Below are 5,887 nucleotides of genomic sequence, written 5' to 3' on the forward strand. Positions count from 1 at the left end.
GGATACAAACGCACAAAAAAGAGGTTAGATATGATATCAAAAACATAAAATGTGGGAGGAGGGGGGTAAAAGAGTAGAACCTTCAGAAAGAGGTCAAACTAAAGAGACCATCAACTGAATATAGATTGCTATATACCTAGGTTATTATATATGAACCTTATGGTAATCACAAACCAGAAACCTATAATAAATACACAAAAAACTAAAAGAAAGGAACCCAAACATAATACTAAAGAAAGCCATCAAAGCACAAGGGAAGACAGCAAGAGAAGAAGAAAGGAACAGAGAAGAACAACTAAAATATCCAGAAAAAAAAGTTAAAAAATGGCAATAAGTACATACTTATCAATAGCTACTTTAAATGTCAATGGATTAAATGCTCCAAACAAACAGCATAGGGTGACTGATTGGATAAAAAAAAAAACAAGATGCATATATATGCTGCATACAAGAGACACACTTCAAACCTAAAGACACACTCACAAACTAAAAGTGAAGGGATGGAAAAAGATGCTTCAAGAAAATGGCAATGAAAAGAAAGCTGGGGTAGCAATACTTACATCAAACAAAATAGACTTTAATACAAAAACTGTAACAAGAAACAAAGAAAGGCACTACATAATGATCAAGGGAACAATCCAATAAGAGGATATAACACTTGTAAATATCTATGCCCACCCAACATGGGAGCACCTAAATATATAAACCAATTATTAACAGACATAAAAGGAGAAATGAACATAACAAAATAATAGTAGGGGAATTTAACACTTCACTTACACCAATGGATAGATCATCCAAACAGAAGGTCAATAAGGAAACATTGGCCTTAAACAACACACTAGACCAGATGGACTTAGTAGATATATACATAGCGTTCCGTCCAAAAACTGAAGAATACACATTCTTTTCAAATGCACATGGAACATTCTCCAGGATTGATCACATATTAGGCCCCAAGTCTCAATAAATTTAAGAAGATTGAAATAATAACAAGCATCTTTTCTTACCATAACAGTATGAAACTAGGAATCAACTACAGGAGAAAATCAGAAAAGCCACAAATATGTGGAGATTAAACAAAATGCTACTGAACAACTATTGGGTCAATAAAGAAATAAAAAAAATACCTGGAAACAAATGAAAATGAAAATACGACATGGCAGAATTGATGGCATACAGCAAAAGCATACCTCAACAAACAAGAAAAATCTCAAATAAACTATCTTACAGTGCAGCTAAAAGACACGGAAAAAGAAGAACAAAGCCCGAAATCAATAGAAGGGGGGAAATAATAAAAATCAGAGCAGAAATAAATGAAATAGAGACTACCAAAAAAAATGAAAAAAATCAATGAAACCAAGAACTGGTTCATTGAAAAGATAAACAAAATTGACAAAACTTTGGCTAGACTCACCAAGAAAAAAGAGAGAAGGGTCAAATAAATAAAATCAGAAATGAAAGAGGGAAATTACAACAGACACCTGAGAAATACAAAAGATTATAACAGAATACTATGAAAAGCTATATGCCAACAAGTTGGATAATCTAGAAGAAATGGATAAATTCTTAGAATCATACAATCTTCTAAAACTGAATCCAGAAGAAATAGAGAATTTGAATAGACCAATCACCAGTAAGGAGATTGAAACAGTAATCAAAAACCTCTCAAAAAATAAAATTCCAGGATCAAGCAGCTTCCCGGGTGAATTTTACCAAACATTCAAAGAAGACTTAATATCTATCCTTTTCACACTCTTCCAAAAAATTGAAGAGGAGGGGAAGCTTCCTAACTCATTCTATGAAGCCAACATTACCCTAATACCAAAACCAGATACAGACAACACAAAAAAAGAAAATGACAGGCCAATATCACTGATGAACATCGACGCAAAAATCCTCAATGAAATACTAGCAAATCGAATACAACAACATTAAAAAGATCATACACCATGATCAATAAATCCTTGGGATTTATTCCAAGGATGCAGGGATGGTTCAACATACATGAATCAATCAATGTGATACACCATATTAACAAAATGAAGAATAAAAATTACATGATCATCTCAATAGACACAGAGACAGCATTTGAAAAGACAGTGCATCCATTTTTGATAAAATCTCTGAATAAAATGAGTATAGAAGGAAAGTACCTCAACGCAATAAAGGCCATGTATGACAAGCCCACAGCTAATAGCATTCTCAATGGTGAAAAACTGAAAGCTATCCCCCTAAGTACAGGAACCAGACAAGGATGCCCACTTTCACCACTCCTATTTAACATAGTATAGGAAGTCCCAGCCATAGCAATCAGGCAAGAAAAAGAAATAAAAGGGATCCAAATTGGAAAGGAAGAAGTGAAACTCTCACTATTTGCAGATGACATGGTTTTCTATTTAGAAAACTCTAAAGAGCCCACCAAAAAACATTTAGAAATAAATGAATACGGAAAAGTTGCAGGATACAAAATCAGCATACAAAAATCAGGTGCATTTCTATGCCCTAACAATGAAGTACCCAGAAGAGAAATTAAGAATACAATCACACTTACAAATGCAACAAAAATAATAAAATACTTAGGAATAAACTTAACCAAAGAGGTGAAAGATCTGTACACTGAAAAACATAAAGCATTGTTGAAAGAAATTGAAGAAGACACAAAGAAATGGAAAGATATTCTGTGCTCTTGGGTTGGAAGAATTAACATACTTAAAATGTCCATACTTACTACAGCAATCTATAGATTCAATGTAATCGCTATCAAAGTTCCCACAAGATTTTTCACAGAAATAAAACAAAGAATCCTAAAATTTATATAGAATAACAAAAGACCCCGAATAGCCAAAGGAACCTGAAACAAAAGAACAAGGCTGGAGGTATCACACTCCCTGATTTCAAAATATACTACAAAGCTATAGTAACCAAAACAGCAGGAATACTGGCACAAAAACAGACACACAGATCAATGGAACAGAATTGAGAGCCCAGAAATGAAACTACATATCTACGGACTGCTAATTTTCAACAAGGGATCCAAGAAGATACAATGGAGAAAAGAAAGTCTCTCCAATAAATGGTGTTGGGAAAACTGGTCAGCCACATGCAAAAAAATAAAAGTAGACCACCTTGCATCATACACAAAAAATAAAGACTTGAATGTAAGACCTGAAACCATGAAACATCTAGAAGAAAACATAGACAGTATACTCTTCGACATCAGTCTTAGCAACATATTTTCAAGTATCATTTCTGACTGGGCAAGGGAAGCAATAGAAAAAAATAAACAAATGGGACTACATCAAACTAAAAAGCTTCTGCACAGCAAAGGAAACCATCAACTAAATGAAAAGACAACCTAACAATTGGGAAAAGATACTTGCAAATCATATATCTGATGAGGGGTTAATATGCAAAATATATAAAGAACTCATACATCTCAACAACAAAAAACTAACAACCCAATTTAAAAATGGGCAAAAGATGTGAACAGATATTTCTCCAAAGGACATATACAGATGGCCAACAAGCACATGAAAAGATGTTCAACATCACTAATTATTAGGGAAATGCAAATCAAAACTACGATGAGATATCACCTCAATCCCATCAGAATTGTTATAATTAACAAGACAGGAAACAAGAAGTGTTGGAGAGGATGTGGAGAGAAGGGAACTCTCATACACTGCTGGTGGGAATGCAAACTGATGCAGCCACTATGGAAAACAGTATGCAGATTCCTCAAAAAATTAAGAATAGAACTACTATGTGATCCAGCTATTCCACTGCTGGGTATTTATCCAAAGAACACGAAAACACCAATGCGTAAAAATACATGCACCCCTATGTTCATTGCAGCATTATTCACAATAGCCAATACTTGGAAGCAACCTAGGTGCCCATCAAGGGATGAATGGATAAAGATGATGTGGTATACATACATAATGGAATACTACTCAGTGATAAGAAATGATGAAATCCAGCCATTTGTGACCACATGGATGGACCTTTAGGGTATTATGCTAAGCGAAATAAGTCAGAGGTAAATAGTCAAATATCATATGATCTCACTCATAAGTAGAAGATAAAAACAACAACAAAAAATCACATAGAGATAGAGATTGGATTGGTGGTGATCAGAGGGGAACCAGGGAGGGAGGAGGTTGAAAGAGATGACTAGGCACACGTGTGTGGTGATGAATTGAATCAGCCTCTGGGTGGTGAACATGATGTAATATATACAGAAATTGAAATATAATGACGTACACCTGAAATAAATAAATAAGTAAAAAATTTTTAAAAAGATATGGTGTATATATATATATATATATGCAATGGAATACTACTCTGCCTTAAAAAAAGACAAAATTCTCCCATTTGCAACAACATGGATAGACCTTGAGGGTATGATGTTAAGTGAATAAGCCAGAAAGAGAAAGACAAATACTACACGATTTCCCTTATGTGGAAGATATCAAATACATGGATAAAGAGAACAGATTAGTGATTACCAGAGGGAAGGGAGTTAGGGGGTGGGTGAAAGGGGTAAGGGACACATATGTATGGTAATGGACCATAATTAGACTACTGAGGGTGAACACTATGAAGTCTATTGAGAAATTGATAAATAATAATGTAACCTGAAATTACACAATGTTATAAACCATAAAGATCTCAATAAAGTTACTGGAAAAAAATTACCTGGAGACAGAAGAAAATGAAAATACTATATACCAACTCTTATGGGATGCAGCAAAAGTGGTCATAAGAGGGAAATCGATAGCAATACAGGCCCACCTCAACTAACAAGAAAAATCTTAAATAAATAATCTTAAACTACACCTAACAGAACTAGAAAAAGAAGAACAAACAAATCCCAAAGTCACTAGAAGGAGGGAAATAATAAAAATCAGAGCAGAAATAAGTGAAATAGAGACTAAAAAAAACAGTAGAAAGGACCAACAAAACTTAGAGCTGGTTCTTTGAGAAGATAAACAAAATTGACATACCCTTAGCCAGACTCACTAAGAAAAAAAGAGAGAAGGTTTAAATAAATAAAATCAGAAATGAAAGAGGAGAAGTTACAATGGATACCACAGAAATGCAAAGGATTTTAAGAGAATACATTGAAAAACTAAATGTAAACAAATTGAATAACCTAGAAGAAATGGATAAATTCTTAGACTCATACAACCTCCCAAAACTGAATCAAGGAGAAATAGAGATTCTGAATAGACCAATCACAAGTAAAGAGATTGAATCAGTGATCAAAAACCTTCCAAAAAACAGAAGTCGAGGACAAGATGGTTTCTCTGCAGAGTTCTACCAATTCAAAGAAGATTTAATACCTATCCTTCTCAAACTAGTCCAAAAAATTGAAGACAGAACACTTCATAACTCATTCTATGAGGTCAACATTACCCTGATATCAAAACAAGTCAAGGACAACACGAAAAGGAAAATTATAGGCCAATATCAGTGATTAACAGGGATGCAAAAATCCTCAACAAAATATTGACAAACTGAATACAGCAATACATTAAAAGGATCATAAACCATGATCAAGTGGGATTTATACCAGGGACGCAGGGATGGTTCAACATCCACTAATCAATCGTTGTGATACACCACATTAACAAAATGAGGAATAAAAATCACACAATCATCTCAATAGATACAGAGAAAGCATTTGACAAGATCCAACATCCATTCATGCTAAAAACTCTCAATAAAATGGGTATAGAAGGAAAATAGCTCAACATAAAAAAGGCCATATATGACAAACCCACAGCAAACATCATAATTAATGGTGAAAAACTGAAAGCCATCCCTCTGAGAACAGGAATGAGACAAGGGTGCCCACTCTCACCACTCTTATTCAACATAG

The sequence above is a fragment of the Ceratotherium simum genome, chromosome 13 (genome assembly GCF_057802395.1).
Source record: "Ceratotherium simum simum isolate JZ-2026a chromosome 13, ASM5780239v1, whole genome shotgun sequence".
Lineage (NCBI taxonomy): Eukaryota > Metazoa > Chordata > Mammalia > Perissodactyla > Rhinocerotidae > Ceratotherium > Ceratotherium simum.